Source organism: Balaenoptera borealis (assembly GCF_965194805.1).
Source record: "Balaenoptera borealis genome assembly, chromosome: 5".
Taxonomy (NCBI): Eukaryota; Metazoa; Chordata; class Mammalia; order Artiodactyla; family Balaenopteridae; genus Balaenoptera; species Balaenoptera borealis.
This window is the reverse complement of record NC_138862.1, coordinates 114,320,546-114,336,626: the sequence shown is the minus strand read 5'-3', so window position 1 is coordinate 114,336,626 and position 16,081 is coordinate 114,320,546. Positions and strand designations below refer to the sequence as shown.

The 16,081-nt window shown below is 34.3% G+C and overlaps 1 protein-coding gene across 16 annotated transcripts in view; it reads left to right on the top strand.

The window, feature by feature from the left end:
* The window catches only part of MBNL1 (muscleblind like splicing regulator 1), a 177,898-nt gene that overhangs the window by 96,659 nt on the left and 65,158 nt on the right, over positions 1 to 16,081 (top strand). For 2 of the 16 annotated variants that reach the window (XM_082394409.1, XM_082394399.1), the window contains exon 1: positions 10,562 to 10,580. The exons of the other annotated variants lie outside the window; for them this stretch is intronic. The gene's annotated coding sequence lies outside the window, so the exon portion shown is untranslated. Of the gene's footprint in view, positions 1 to 10,561; positions 10,581 to 16,081 lie in introns of those variants that run through there. 16 annotated transcript variants of the gene reach the window in all.

Below are 16,081 nucleotides of genomic sequence, written 5' to 3'. Positions count from 1 at the left end.
CTACCACTCCAGAAACTCACCCACTCAGAATTGATGTGGAAGTTGAAACCTATCTGACATCCCAGATGATATATTAACCAGGTATGTCCTCTAAATTGTGAAACAAAAGCTTTAACTGCATTATATATTTATGACCCAGAATGACCCATTAGTGAACAGACTTCAATTTAAAAACCTAAGTATCTTTAAAACATTTTATTCAGAACACATTTATAACTTCAGACTATTTTCCAAACCCAGTCCTGCCAACATGATTTAGTTTCCCATAAAATATTTTAAATCAGTTACTTCTAGTTTTGACAAAAGCTCCCAACTTGGGGGAAAAAAAAAAGTCAGTCAGACACGGTGAGAGAGGTTGCAAAAGAACAGAAAGTAGATCTGTTACTACAGTGATGAAAAGGAATCCAATTTGTTATTTTGTGTCTTGTCCTACCTTTTTCTTGGCATAATGACTTTTGAAGCTGTAAGTAAAGATCAAGGGCAGACCATGTTAGGACCTTGGCTACAAATGTGCTAGCAGCTCCATGGAAATAGACTGCTCTGTCTGAACACTGAGCTATCTTTCATCACTCTGAGTTCAGCCTTTTATAAGTAAGCCTCTCTTTTGGGAAGCTCTTTAGATCGTACCAGTCACGAAATCTATACCACCCAATTTAGGATGGTTGTGGCTTATTTAGAAAGCATTTAACTGTGCTAGAGATTTGAAATACACGCATGTCATATCTTTAGCGAACTTAACACCTGTAAAATGTGTATTGAGATAAATTTTCTGAAGAGTGATCTGAAAACTGTACTGTTTAACAGTTTGTAAATTTTGAAGGTAAAATGGGTATGTAGCTCAAACAATTTTCTGATAAATTTGTAGTTCCTTTCATTACTTGGTTAACTAGTGAAAAATTATTGGATGACTTAACTTTTCTCACGTCCCAGCAAACAAAGAGATAAAATGGTTGAATGTTTGCTATTCTCACATTGCTTCATGATAAGGCAAAACAACTCATGTATTAAAACTGTCATCCTTCATTCTCTGATGTCTTAAAGCCTTTCATTTTCAAATTTTGATACCGCAAATTGGATGAATGTAATTGAGCCTTTAAGCTCAGTTTATCTTCCCTAAAATAGAGATTGCTAAAAAGATACATTATTAGAGATTAAGTTGGTGATGTTAAGCAATTTTTTTAAAAGGAAATAGAAATAGAATTTGAAGATAGAATTGAGACACCTTTGCTTAATTTTACTTTGTCTTAAGAACAGTTTGTGAACAACTGATATAGCCTTGAGGTGGGCATAACAGAGCTACATCATTTTAATTATACAATTCTGTTAAACATCTTTTAAAAGGCTGAAAATTTATGCAGTTTTTTTCCCTGGAAATTCCAAGACAGTTTCAAGGGACTTTTTTTCTTCTGAGATATTCTATTAGCTTAAAAGAGGAAGATATCTTCATCATATATATATGATATACATGTATGTGTATATATATAGAGATAGAGTGGGGCGGGGGGGGGGAGGAGGGAGGAAGGTAAATTTTTGGACAAAAGCATAACAAAGCAGCTTGTGTCAGGACAAACATGTAAAAGAATGCTAAATTTGCTACGACCTAGGAGGAAGGGAAGACTGACATTCCATGAGCAAACCTTCATTTCTTTATCTACAAAATTAGGCGGTTGACTTAATGCTATTTCTAAATTCTGTTACAACTCTAAGATTCCACAATTATTTATTAACCACAAAATTAAAAAAAAAAAAGAGTAGTCTCAGTGATCACAGTGGAGTATAAAAGCTGTTAACTAGGTTTATAATCCTAGCCAGAGGATTTGTTGCTATTTGAATACTGAGTAACAACTTTCCAACCCTGAATTTAGTACCATCAGAAGCATCTTATTCTGGTCTTAAAAGACCAATATATCTCTGATGTCAAAACATAATTTTTAGAGAAAGTACACATCTTTTATCACGTGTACTTTTTACCAGTTGATTTTTATAGCACTTAATTTTATTCCGTTTCAATCCATTTTTCTTCTTATTTTGCTGTGTGAGTCATCTTGCCAAGCTCTGCAGAGTATAATGTAATATCCTCAGCACCTAATAAGCTGGCAGATACATTTCCATTTGAATGTAGATGCTATGGAAAATTTAACTGAATTAGGCTATAATGCTTCACTTACTTTTAAGTGGTCTGTGTTGGAAGATTAATGAAAGAATCTTTCAGTTTATTATTATATTTTGGAAATGTAGCAATCCGATGCTTTGGGAGGATAGATTATGACAGGTGCAAGACTGAAATTTAAATACGTAGGCATAATGAAGAAACAAATATCACAGCCAATTAGGAAGGTGAGCAAGCTTTTGAATGTCAGTCATCCTTTGTTGTTTTACCATTCCTTATGAAAATGAGGGACATCAAAATAATTGCTTAGTAATGTCAGTTATTTTGGACAGTGAATTAAGACAGATCTTCTTTACAGATCATCGCATTTGTCCTTAATTAATGGTCAAGTAATAGTTTGCAGATTATTAGACATTAATATTTTGAGGTAGCAAAGATGGACTAAAATGATACTAAAATGATTTGGTTGATTTAGGAAAAGTGGTGATTTAATGCAAAACTCCATGTTTATCTATTTCTAAATAAGTTTTTTAAGTGAAGGTTTTCAAACACATACAGAAGTGGAGAGAATAATATACTGTAATCTTTGTGTCAACAATTTTCAGTATTTGTTAATCTTGTTGCTTCTATCCTTCCACTTTTGGAGGGGGGGGGATAGGCAGTGGGCTCTAATGTTTTAAAGCAGATTCTAAATGGCATATTGTTTTTTGTGTAAATGCTTTAATGTATATCTTTTACATATAAAGACTTTAAAAGATGAGGATCTCTGATATCTCTTCTTCTGTAGAAACATTTAAGTTTAAAGATAACTGTAAATTAGAGAAGAATAGCTCAGCTATAGAAAGAGCACTTATAAAATCAGCTTTTATTTTAAATTTACTATGTACAGTGACTTATTATTTGAAAATTATCCAATATTTGTCCAATGAAAGACATGTTTAGTTTTAGAGTTTTGTGTGTATGTGTATGTGAGTGAGAGGAGAGGGTTGGATAGAGAAGGGTCACTTTCAATTTTTGGATAATGGGTACGTGCAGTGATCTGATGAAAACAAAATGCTCTGAGGCATCTTCAGCTGGAAAACATCTGTACCACTTTCTGTGATCCGTGCCAGCCACCAGCGTCTCCCAGCAGCACTGCAAGCGACTACTTCCCAGCTCTATTATAAATCATTAAGTAGCCACACCACAGTGGCTTTAACCCATAGAGCTGACAGATTTGCCTTGGCATTTCCCTTACGTGGCATGACCATTCAAACCAGGGTGTCAAATTGGAGTCAAAGGAAGCCAGCTGAAAACGGGCAGGGTGTGATTGCCAGGAAAGTGAAATTGATGTATTCCTTGTGGAATAATCTACATAAAATTTACCAAACAAGAAGGAAGTGTTCAGTGTGTATTTGAACATGGAAAAATAATTGGAAAAATAGAGGAGGGCTTCAGGGATGTTGGAACTGTCAGCAAGGCAGATCGCCACCCCATCATCTCCTGCCCACTGCCCACAGATCCTTTGCGTTCTATTAGGTCAAAAGAGGACTTGTGAAGTGGGAGTAATCCTCTTTCCCTTGGACAAAGTAGAATTGACTTCATCATGTTATTTCTTGGAACGTGTCTATTATTCTTATATCTTGGACGAAGAAAATTATTCTTATATCTTGGACAAAGAAAATATCTTTTAAATATGTATATTATAAGGAGTTGAGGTTATTAGCTCCTTTTGAGAGTAGTTGTACTCTGCAGTGAATAAAGATGGGTTTGCTCCCAAAGGAATTGCTTTTCTTCCTCAAGTAAAGCTTCGATGCTGAAAGCCTCCTCTTGGCAATCCGTTTATAGCTCTTCTCACAATGAAGTGTAGAGAATTGAAGATTAATTCCATTGAAATCATAAATGCACTGCAGTCTGTAGATTATCAGTTAGTCAAGATAAACACCACTGATTACTGCTGAATTATGCATATAAATATTTACAACATCCTGGGTAATGAATTCATAAAAATAAATAATAATTATAATAATAGAGACCTAGTACTCAAATTCCCATGTAGTTCTCAAATGCTGAAAGGAGTATTTTCCTACGAGTTAATACTATGGTATAATTTTAACAAGGGTAAGAAGTATTTGCAATGCAATGTTAGCCACATTTATTTCCCTTTAGATTTTAGAAAATCTAAATTTAGATATCAACCCTTTGTTTCCTAGAGAAATTTCTACATATTTTTATATTCTTGCTACAGGACACATCAACATATTTATAGATTAATAGTTTGAAGTGTAATATGAATTACATTTTACAAAAGTTTTTTAAATTTCAGAAATAATTTTTAAATTAATGACTGAAATATTTAAAATTAAAAATATAGGGGTTTTTTTTCTGTAGGACTCTTCTGTTAAAGTGTTCAGAAACATACAAATATTTGACTTGGATGTCTTAGAAAATATTCTCACATATTGTCTTGAAGGAGTATAAAGTGAACTGCACTTTATTTATCTCTGCTGTTGCAATCTTTTGTTTAATACAGTGATACAGTTCTAGCTTTTCAGTTGGAATATCTTAAATTAGAGAGTCTTTGAAAGTGCTGTTGTTATTTGTGGTTCACACCTGAAATATGAAGCTGTTTTAGAAGCAGAATGAAATGTTTATGTAGATAAGACTTGCTGACTAATAGTTGTTGGATACTTACCATTTGTCAAATTGTTACGTAGATGATCATATATTAGATCTAGCTGAGAGGAGAGCCAAAACCCAAGGAATCTAAACACTTTGTTGGCAAATGGTGTGTTTTTAGGAATAAGAGCGTGTTGTGAAGAATACTTCACAACAGAAACTTCATGTGATTTGTTCCAATTACATCTCTTAGCAGATGATCTGAGCGGTGCAACCCTATATGTCTTCTTGGAGAACTCTGATTTTGCTGTTTCACCTCGGGGTCTGCATGCCAGTTCGGTTCCCCATCTTCTCCTGGTTGTGTTTCCCTTTTCCTCACTTCCTCTTTTCTCTTACCTTCCCTTTTCCTCTCTTTCCTCATACTCAAAATGTGATTTGGGGTCGGGGTTGTGGTGGGTGATTCACATGCCAACTTCCTGCTACTTTAATACGAAATCCCAAAGCCATGGCAGTGAGAAAAATACAGCAATAACAGTGAGTCTCTGCCAGGTAGTTGAAAGATTTGCGTTGTGAGTAAGAAGCTATTAATAATGGTTATATTCATTCCTTTCTTCAAAGGTGTCTTCCTTTTTTGCTACGGTGACATTTTACTATTTTTAATAGAATTATGCTCAGATATGGTGCTTTTAAACATTAGATTGGCCGGGTCTTTGTTTTTATGTGGGCCTTTGAATCTGGGTTGATTTAAAAGTACCTACTCCTCTCCTGCTCGATAATGGCAAGAGACCATCTGCAGAGACTTGAACTTGTAGCTAGTGTAGAAGAGACACCGTAGCTGGCAGAGTGGTTAGAGAGCCCAAGCTAAGAAGTGCAAACCCTGACACCTCCACTTATCAGCCACATGACTATTAGCTAATTACTTAACCTGTTTGTGTTCCAGTTTCCTCATATTTTATTTGGGGATATTAATAGTGCCTACTGAATAAGATTGTAAGGGCTTAAAAGAGTGAATACATACAAAGCACTTAGAACGGTGCTTAGCACACATTATATGATGATAAATGTTAGTTGTCATTATGTGTCCAAAGACAAATTGTTGATGGAAATAAAATGTATGCTCTGATATACATCAATATATTTGGAGGTCACATTCATGATTCAGAATTTTGGGCAGTTACTTGTTTAGAATTATTTATCATTGAGTAAATTAAGTATCTTTTATAGTGTCTTAAATTTCTTTTAAAATCAGAGCTTATCACATTAGTTAATTGTTTGATAAAACATACAGCTGTCAAATTCTGGGAACCAGGACAGAGTGTTTTGAGAATATTTCATCTGTTCTTGCTATCCAAATGACATGTAGGAGTGCACGTGTGCCTATAATATTTATCAGTTTTAATTGTTCTGTTTTATGATAGCTAAACTCACATTTTACTACTAGGAAATAGGTATACTATAATGCTTGTTTTTAATGCTGTTACCTCTCCAAATTTATATAAATATTTAATATATGCCTTCCTGATGTTTATATAATAACTAGACAGTTTTTTGCAAAACTATTGTTGTAAAATGTGCCTATATCATTGCTTTTTCCTATGAAAGATTTCTTCTTTGAAAAATTTGGAATCTTCTTATAATTCCAATTATATCAAAAACTCATACCCAATATATTATGTTACATCATTGTTTGAGTAGTTTTAAAACTGTGTGTTTGTAGTAGACTGAATATCAACTCTTCTTTTGATTTATGATTATCCTGCATGTTTAACACATGCTGAATAACTTAAAACTAGGTTGGAAACAGTAGCAATTAAATATAAAAACTTCTATGGGAGGTTGCCACTGACATTTCTGACAATTAACCTTGAGTTTTTCATTGATGACCATAGCAAACTGACAGAACACTTAAGTAGGAATTCCTATACATGTAGCTCTCTCCTAACTGCAAATATGGTTAGTTCTGAAAACTTTTATCAGAATATCTCATTCTTCGCCAACTAATAATCATTAATATTGGGTAATTACAGCATGTTGCCTTGCATAGAAACCAACTGAGGATGCTTAATAGCTTTTCTTGGAGGCTTAAATATTAAAATCATTTCAGCTTTTCTTTCAAACTATTGTTTTGATTGTACTTTATATTTTTGGCAAGATGTAGTTTCCTTTCCTGGGATCATTCCAGATTGCTCAGAATTGTCTTCATTAAATTTACTGGAACACAGATTTTCTAAATGACATTTTAATAATTGCTACAAATAAGCAGAGAAGAACCAGGAGGTTGTAGTAGGGTTGTTGGGGGTTTTTTGTTTATTTTGTTTTCTGATTGTTTGTTTTGAGGTTTTTAAAATTTGTTTTATTTTGGCTTTTTCTTTCTTTCTTTCTTCCTTTCTTTTTTTTTTTTTTTTGGTCAAAGATTCAGATGAAGATGGTTTAAAGTACCCTGCCTCTGCTCCACCTGAATTGGTGAAGGACTCCAATTTCCTTGAGATACACGAGGCTAATGACATAGGATGCTTAGACTAGAAGGCAATTAAAGACCTTCACAAGAGGTATAATTTCTAAAAGTAAAACAGCTTAAAACCACAGACAGCTATTCCCAGCCTGGATGAGTTTATATTCTAAACCACAAAGGTCTCTTCTTAAAGATTTCTAGGTATGAAGATTTTTATACTATTGTTCAGTCATACATTTCAGGCTCTATAACCTTGAGATCAAGAAATTTTCCTTCACTATTCATCTCTTACTCTGTTTTCTGTGGTTGAGAGGTCTCCTTTTGTTACAGATTTGAAGTTTAAAAGATGCGTCAGAAAGTATAAAAATAGGAAGTGCCCACATAATTCACCAATTAACAGTTGTAGAACATATTGGTCCTTGAATGCCTAAAATACAGTGCCTGAAATTATTAGAGGAAGAAAGAAAGTGGGATAATTTAAGAATCTGACACTCTCCTTACCTTCCAAATTGCTCAAATCAGACACTTTTCTTTTGTATGAACTCTTCAGGTCTTCAAGTCTAACTGGCACTGAGCCAGATAGAAAGGAGAGAAAGAGAAGATAAGGGGAATGGCCAGGAAAACAAGAAATGGATGAAAGAACATTCAGATTATTAATCGATTACTAGGTATAAGCCTCTAAAGAGGTTTTGCAAGAGGTTTTACAGCTTTTGCCATATCATCCTTGTCCCCAAAGGCTTGGCTAAATATATCCTGAGTATTGTGAGCTTGAATAAGTAATATTTCTGATACCTTAGTACATTATGTTAAGCCCTTCATATGGAACTTTTCATTTACGTTTACCTTTTCACATGCTATATTTTAACATGGCGTTTACACGTTTTCCTGCATTAGGTTTAGTTTTTAATAATTTATGAGTGTTTAATGCACTTTAAATGTGTATATATTCCACTGCTTACTCCTCTAAGCATTGGATTACTGTTTTTTCCCATGTTTTTGTTTGCATTATACAGGAAAACTCTGAATGCTCAAGAAAGTCATAAGCCAATTCCAAGTTAAGATTTTTTTAAATATGGCAAGTTCTTATACCATAGCATTTGAGAAGTACACAGTAAATAAAACAAGGCCGGGGGGTGAGATAGAATAAACTGGCTTTGTGTCAGAAAATGATTCCTTGTTTTTGGACAAATCCAAATGGCAAAAATCATACATCTTTCCCCAAACTAAGATTTTATAATAGATGTTTTTATTATAACAAGTTTTATGCTTACCTTACAATTAAGTAAAAGACATAAATTCTGCCCATATTCAGAATTATTTGTAACAAAGCTGGGATTGAAAGACGAACATGTCTGGATTTGGGGAAATGTGTACAAATATGGCTATATGTGAAGGTAGCAGAAGTTTATAGTTTTCCTTACTATAACTATGTACTTTATATATACCCTAAACTTCAGGCTGGACATAGAAAAAGCCCAGGGCATATTGTGTTAGTATGTATCCTAACTTGTTAGAAAATAAAAATAAAAACAAATTCTACCCATAAATGCACACTATTTTCTTAAGAAAAATTCCTGTTTATAGTTTGATATTTAGAATTTTAATACAACATGAAAAGGTGAAGACATTTGATTGGTTACTTATTGAAATATTATAGCAGAATAAGGAAATATGTTCAGTGTTGTTTACTAGAAAATCACTTATCAGAAAATTCACTTCAGAGATAATGTAGTATAGTGTAGCAAAATTTTATTTTATTTTACTTTCCCACATCCATATTTTTATGAAAGTTGGTCTTAATTTAATATACAAATAATTATTCTTTCTATTCACATATGTTCATTTTCACAAGTTGTTCTATAAAAGGTGTGTTTTTTACTTCTCTGGTTAAATGTTATCTAGTTTAGCATTGTAACTCAGTAGGGTGAGAAAAGACTAAAATATGCGTTCCTCTAAAATGCTTAACTTTGTTTCAACATAATCAACCCAGTCAAAAAGTTTGAACAGGTTAGTTATTTGATGTCAAATAATTGTTTGATTGACTTATTACTTTGTTTTTTAACTGTTTTTTTTGACACCCTAACCTGCTTCAGTACAGGGATCATATTTTTTGAGGCCAGGGACATATTAGGTGTTTGGGGTATTTGTCAATTGATTTAGAAACAACCTTAGTGTAACTAAGTTACAGTTACACTAAGTCATAACACACTCCTTAGTTACCCCAAGGAGGGTATATTTAGACTTGTTTAGTAAGCAGAGGTGGTAATGTTTAATCACGTAAGCAGATATAAGTATGAAATAGTTTGCCTTTAAACCCACTTGGCAGTAGTAAGAGTCAAATGGAAAACTAGCTGATTACTCTTACCCTGTCTTATGCAGTAGTTAAGTGGAATGCCTCTCAGACAATGATTGATTAAGGGAAAAGAAACATTTTTCTTTCCTAAAATCATAATGGAGACTCATAAGTATGAGGACATTATGAATCTATGATAGAATCTTTGTCCCTTGCTGTATGTTAGGCCACATAGCATTTTTAAGAAGGCACAAAAGCTGGAGAAGTCATACATTGTGTTAGTAAGAGGAACTAGAGAGATAATGAAAGTAAGATTTATCCTGCCCTTTCCCTAAAACTTCAAGTAATTTGAAGTGTGAAACAGAAAATAAAACTTTGGAAATCCAAAATAAATGGGAAAATGTGTTTTTCTAGAGGCTCTTTTTCATTTTTCTAGTACTTCTCCTGTCCATGAATGTTACCGGGTATGTAACCCAGGCAAGAAGGCAGAGTGCATTATAGCTTTCATATTTTTCAGTTTAGAGATACCTGGGAATTTCCTGGTGGTCCAGTGGTTAGGACTCGGTGTTTTCACTGCCCTGGCCCCAGGTTCAATCCCTGGTCTGGGAACTAAGATCCTGCAAGCCGTATGGTGAGACCAAAAAAATAAAAAAATAAAGATACTTGTCCTTAATGACAGAATGTAAGTAGGAGTTGGATAGGGGTCCTTCTGTTCTGTTCTCTCTTCTTATTACATCAGGCAGGGGTGATCTCTTATTTTTCTTACCTTTTAAATTCAGGTTTTGTTATCCTAACACTTTCTGCAATTCGTTTTGTTTGTTTTTTTGTTGCTGTTTTGGTGGTGGTGGTGGTGGTGGTGGTGATTTGTTTTTTGGGTTTCGGGTTTTTTTTGTCATAGCATTCTTAGTTCCATAATGCTGCTTTACTTTGTTTATCATTCCCATTCCATACTTAATCAGGGTGTTTCCACGTATTATTGGTCTCCCGTTAACATGTCTTTCAAGGAGTGGTTCTCACCTGAGAGAGAGTGGGGCCATCCTTCCAGTCTCACAACTAGGAAAAGGGAAGACCTGCCTGATCCCGTCTCTGGACTCAAGGGGCCCAGGAGACAAGGGCTGTCCTCTAAGGTATTATTAGCATTTTGCTTTGAGAGAAGTTTCTACCAAAATTTCTCTAGAATCTCCTTCTATTACCCACTAAAAGCCTCTCCATCAGACAGCTTGCAGAGAACGATTTTGTGCACATGGACTTGCTTTTGTGTGCTTAGATGAGTCTATTTTCTGTAGTCTGTAACAGCTATTACAACGGGTGGAGCTTGGAATTCTGCCTTAAACCGGGAAGTCTTACAGAGTTCACAGAACTCCTGAAGGAGTTCACAGTTTCAATGGGGGCATTCAGAGGCCCTAATATTTTATGTTAATTCTTCATGTGCGGTTTCCTGAAGAGTGAGCCCATAGCATACAGGGGTGTCTCTGAGCCTCCACAGCTTAAGAGCTGTTTATATGCCCTGTACAGAGCCAGAAAGTATTCTGAAAATAGCAAAGATCTGAAAACTTTGGTTATAGAGAAATACTGTTTCATGAATAGAGAATACATTAAATTAGATTAGATGAGCTGGTGTAAAGGAGCCATTGTAACAAGATCAACAAAGGTTTGTTATCCCTGTGGAATAGCTGCCGTGGAGCTAATTCCCAAGTGACCCTACTCCGGTTGTTTTTGGAGGAATCCTCTGGGCAGTTCTGCATTGTATTGATACTGAGGCTGCGACATGAACACTTTTCAGAATGTAGGTGTGTTGTGGTATATTTCAGGGTCCTTTTGCCTTGAAAACTGTGTTGAAACGTGTGTTGAAGCATGTGTTGCTGTCATGTTGGAGAAATAACACCTAACAAAAATGATGAATTTGGAGAGTGTACCTTTAATCTGTGACTAAGAGAATTAGTGATTTCACCTTCACTCGCCTCAGATTCCCTTTGCATGTAATGGGCATTCAGCAGATCTCTAGCCTCTAAGTAAAATCTGTACAGTTAAAGGGAGTTTGAGATTTACTGTTTATTAGATTTATTATATATTTAGATTAAATGAGAGTTTGACTTTGTAACCTGTTATTTCGGTAACAAAGTGACTAACATTTTCATGTTACTTTTCAAAATGTAAAATTTAAATAATTTGTATTTGATTACAGACCCCATATGCTTAGTGTACAACAGAAGTTCATAATGTTTTATTTTAAGAAAAGTTACATTTGGGAGAGGGTGGTAGATGGAGTTAGGCTATAGCAAACTCTGCCTAGAGGAAATACTTCTTGGAGAAACTACTAATCATTATACTTTTTATCCATTTTTAGGGTATATTAAAAACTTTTTAAAAGTCTTTTTCATATATAAAATTACCCTTTATCCCCAGAGAATATTGCTGCTGGGTTTTTGCCTGGCTAGAAAATCATAGAAAAATCACTGAAAATGAAATGTACAGTTTGAAAAGAATCCAAACTGAATTCAAATTGATTTTTTAAAGTTACATTTTTTTAAAACACATCTTATTGTCAATTTAAAAACCATAAAACGTCATGACATTACTCTCTGAACAACATATTTTAGAAAAAGAAACTAAACAACAAATAGATTACAGTCATAGTAATTTAGCATCCTTTCAGGCAGCCTGATACCGTGCTAGTTGTTGAACCAAATCGGAAGGGCACCGAGGCAAGTCATTTGCAACGTTCGCTGGCAGGTGTGGAGTTAGTTATGATGTTTGCTTTCCAACTTTTGATTTTGAAACTTGAAATCTAAATCTGCAAAGGACATTCTTGCTTGATCAAACAGACATTCTTTTGTGTTGCTTTGGAAATGTCTAATTGTATAAACCAATGCTGTCGGGAGTTTATAATTCCAAACTTTGTACCATTAAGATAAGCTGTTGTCCACAGTTGGCCAGTTGTTTATCTGGCAGATTTAATTCTTTAGTGGGCATGTTCTTATAGAACTTGTTTGGATAAGTATTATTTACTCTTCAGGCCTGAAAGGAAGATCAAATAACGATGCTGTAATTTTCAGGATTATTTATACTTTTTAGGTAATGCAAGAGAGGTTGCACATCTCTAGTAGAAATCACAGAAGAGAACTCTATTTGGTAACAATACTAAGTTTTGAGATGTGATTTGCATCTTTGTTGCAGTTTGAAAGACAAATAGCTTAAGGTTTTTAAAAAATGTAAGAAATTTTTATATATATGCTTTTTTTTGAGAATATATCTCCTTCTTGTATTTAGACCTTTTTTAAGTTAAGTTCTTTAAGAGCCATTGTTGCCTTAAATAAGCAAGGTGCTCTCTAGTCCTCTTTGAGGGCAGAGAGAATGCCCACAGGGGAGGAAGAAGGGAATGTAGAGGATTGGTACTCTCATGTACTTTTTAATGTTTCAGTTCAGGTCTTCTATAATTAAAATATCCTCCTCTTTCTTAACAACTACTTTCTGTCATCTTAAGTATACTAGATTAAAATCTTCATCGACTTCAATGGTATCTAATCATACTAATTCTGGATAATCAATGGTACACAACATTAATGTATTAATTAAGTATTCTATTCAGTGTCTTTTCCACGTAGCAGATCATTCTACCCTCAACTGATGAAGGTATATATACTTTAAAATTTTCATCAGTCATAGGATGATTTCCTTTTATATATAATGAATCAAGTCACATCATAATAGATTGATCCTTTCAAAAAACAAATTTTAAATGTGTCATTCGCTTTTTAGAGTGGTACTGAAATCGGTACAGTCTGGGAACTGCATGATAGAATTTCTACAAAACATTAATATTTATCTTGTGGGTCACCACCTGAACACTAATAGCACTATGTCCTGAATTCTTGTCATGGGCTATGTTAGTAAAACAGTAATAAAAGTGATAGAGTAGCTCAGTATTTTATATCCTGTGGCTGGTTTTGGTCATCTGGCTAGAGTCTAACCCATATTAATCCCTTGCGTAAACAGTCAGGAACATTCAATGATGTACTTAAAATACTTTTTAGCATGTGGTATTTAGAGTCTTTAGAATGTCAAAGGATCCTTTGTAATGATCTTCCCCTTGAGTAGTTCAAAAGATATTTTTAAAGTTATTTTTCAAAGAGCACAGTGTTTGAAGACTTTCAGAAAATATAAATCTAGTAGAGTACTTTGGAAAAAAAAAAAAAGGCACAGTTCTAGAAAAAAAATCACCCCGCACACTGAAGTGATATATTAGTCAAATAACCTACGAAAAATTCAAGAAAACAGAGTGTGTGTTCATTTTTGGTTAAGAAAAGGAACTTTTATTTTTTCACGAACAAGAGAATACGTTTGGTGCTCCCTTAGGGAGCTACACCCTTCTCTGTAATTGTGTTTTTCACATTTTATGTTCAAATGTAAATGACTCAAGAGAAAGCATAACATGTTCATTTTTTTTCATAGAACATATTAAAGCCTGTTTCTATGGCAACAACTTTTAATTGGCAAATCCCATTCTGTCAGTACTCTCAAGCTTATTTTTCTTGGGTACATTGAATTGTTAGAAATGCTTCACAGAGTAAAAGTTAGATTTGGCATTGTTCTTTGGCATGAAAGATGTTCAAGGTCGAGGATTTATTTTATTAAATATACTTGTGTAGTAGGTTGCCGTAGAGATGATACATCTATCCCAACACCCAGTTAGGTGTCAAAAAACCTGCCGAGGATTGGTACAGACACTCAGATTTGCAAACTAAGAATAGCGACTTGTGTTATTTCACACAGGTGAAGTAGGCAACTATCTTACCTGGCCGAACAAACAGAGTTTGAAAAAAAATTTAAATCCTTTTGGGCCATGTTTCAGACTTCTAAAGCAGTGTATCTATGGTTCCTTACGGCCTTGAATTTAATAGTATAGAGTAGATTGATTTATTAGAAATAAACATAGTTTGCAGCTAGCGTCTCATAAATTTTATCTCTTGAATCAGTGTGGTGCACACTTTTGAAGCAGGTATTTGGTAAGTTGGATTTGGCTACTGCAGTGTTATAAAAATAGATTAAGTAAACAGACACAGCAGGCCAATGCAGCTTGGATTTTGAACTCTTCTGAGACCCAGTATAACTTTAATAGTTTATAGGTCTAGAGAGAAAGAAATATGAATCCCTAAGTAATTTTAATATTATATAATGAAGGAAGATCTATTTTATAGCAAAGGATCAGGTGCTGTATCTATTATAATTATTTCAGAGAGCTTTATCCAAAAGCTTCAATTTTTAAGCTATTCCAGTCTGCTGTGTATTTTTTTTTTTTTTTTGCCTTTGCTATTTTTATACCACTGCAGTAGCATAACCCTGCACCAAGCACAAGACAGTAATGCAGTTGGTATTGAATGTGAAAACTGTTATTAAACGAAAGCTAACAAAGCAGATCCTTGGAAAGAAAGAAATTGTCTACATTGAAGACTTGCAATATTAAATTTGTCTTCTAAAAATTAAAATGTGAAAAGAGTAAATGATACTGTATATTTCCTCCTTCAAAGCTGTGATTTCATGTAGTCAAGAACTAAAATATGTTTAGTCACTCTTTTTAATTATTCTCCACTATTGCAGATTTTCTGTGAAAGTGTTCCTTTCTCATATACCATCTTTGTCTCTTAAAATTGTTGTCATTGCATTTTTGGTTAACAGATGACTTTGTTCTTTTTCATCAGAAGTCACAGAACGCATTTATTTCTGAATAGTTCAAACTTACCTTGCTAAAGTGCCAGTCTACCCTTCTAATCCATGTATGTTTCCTGAGCAGATATGATTCTCATAATTTTATAATTACATTTATATAGAAAACAAATTATATATATTTGCTACGTGTCTATATGTGTGGTGTGTGCGTGTGTGTATACATATATATATATACACACACGCACACACCACACATACATGCTTTGTAGATAGATTTGACTGTATCTCATTTGTCTCCAGTAGCCTAAGAAAAGTGATAAAAAGGGTATTATTAACTTATATAGAGTGATAAATCAGCTTACCAAGTCCATTCCATAAATGAACAAGAAGAGTAAAAAGTAAAAACAGAAATTAGGTGGTCTACAGCTCCCTGTACGATGCTCTGTTCTTTGAGCCACAGGCCCTGGAACACTGTTTTATGGGCCAACTGGATTTCACTAGACCCTATATATTCTTGCAGTGTTTGAATATTTGGGAACAATCCCAAAGATTCATGACATGTAATTGATTGTGTTGGTTCTTGGGAGGAAATGCAAGTCACGTGCTTTAAGTGGGCTTGGTACCTCAGCTGGAGAGGACACCGAGTCGGCCACCTGCCTCAGTATGTCCTTGCTGACTTCACATAAACAGGGGCTCTGATGAAATGGGGCATTTCTATGTTTGGGAATTTACAAAGGTCTAGAGGACACAGTAGTCGAGCTTTAAAATATTAAGGGTCTTTTCATATCAGGGCTGTACAAATAGAATTTTAAAAGTGGAAAAAAATGTAACAAAGATTCGTTATCATTTTCAGATCTTCAGCTTTTATAATTCTAGAAGTCCCAATCTCATAATTGAGTGGAGGAATATTCTTCTTCTATCTCCGTTCTACCCTCAATTCCTATACTAAGAGCATCTGTGT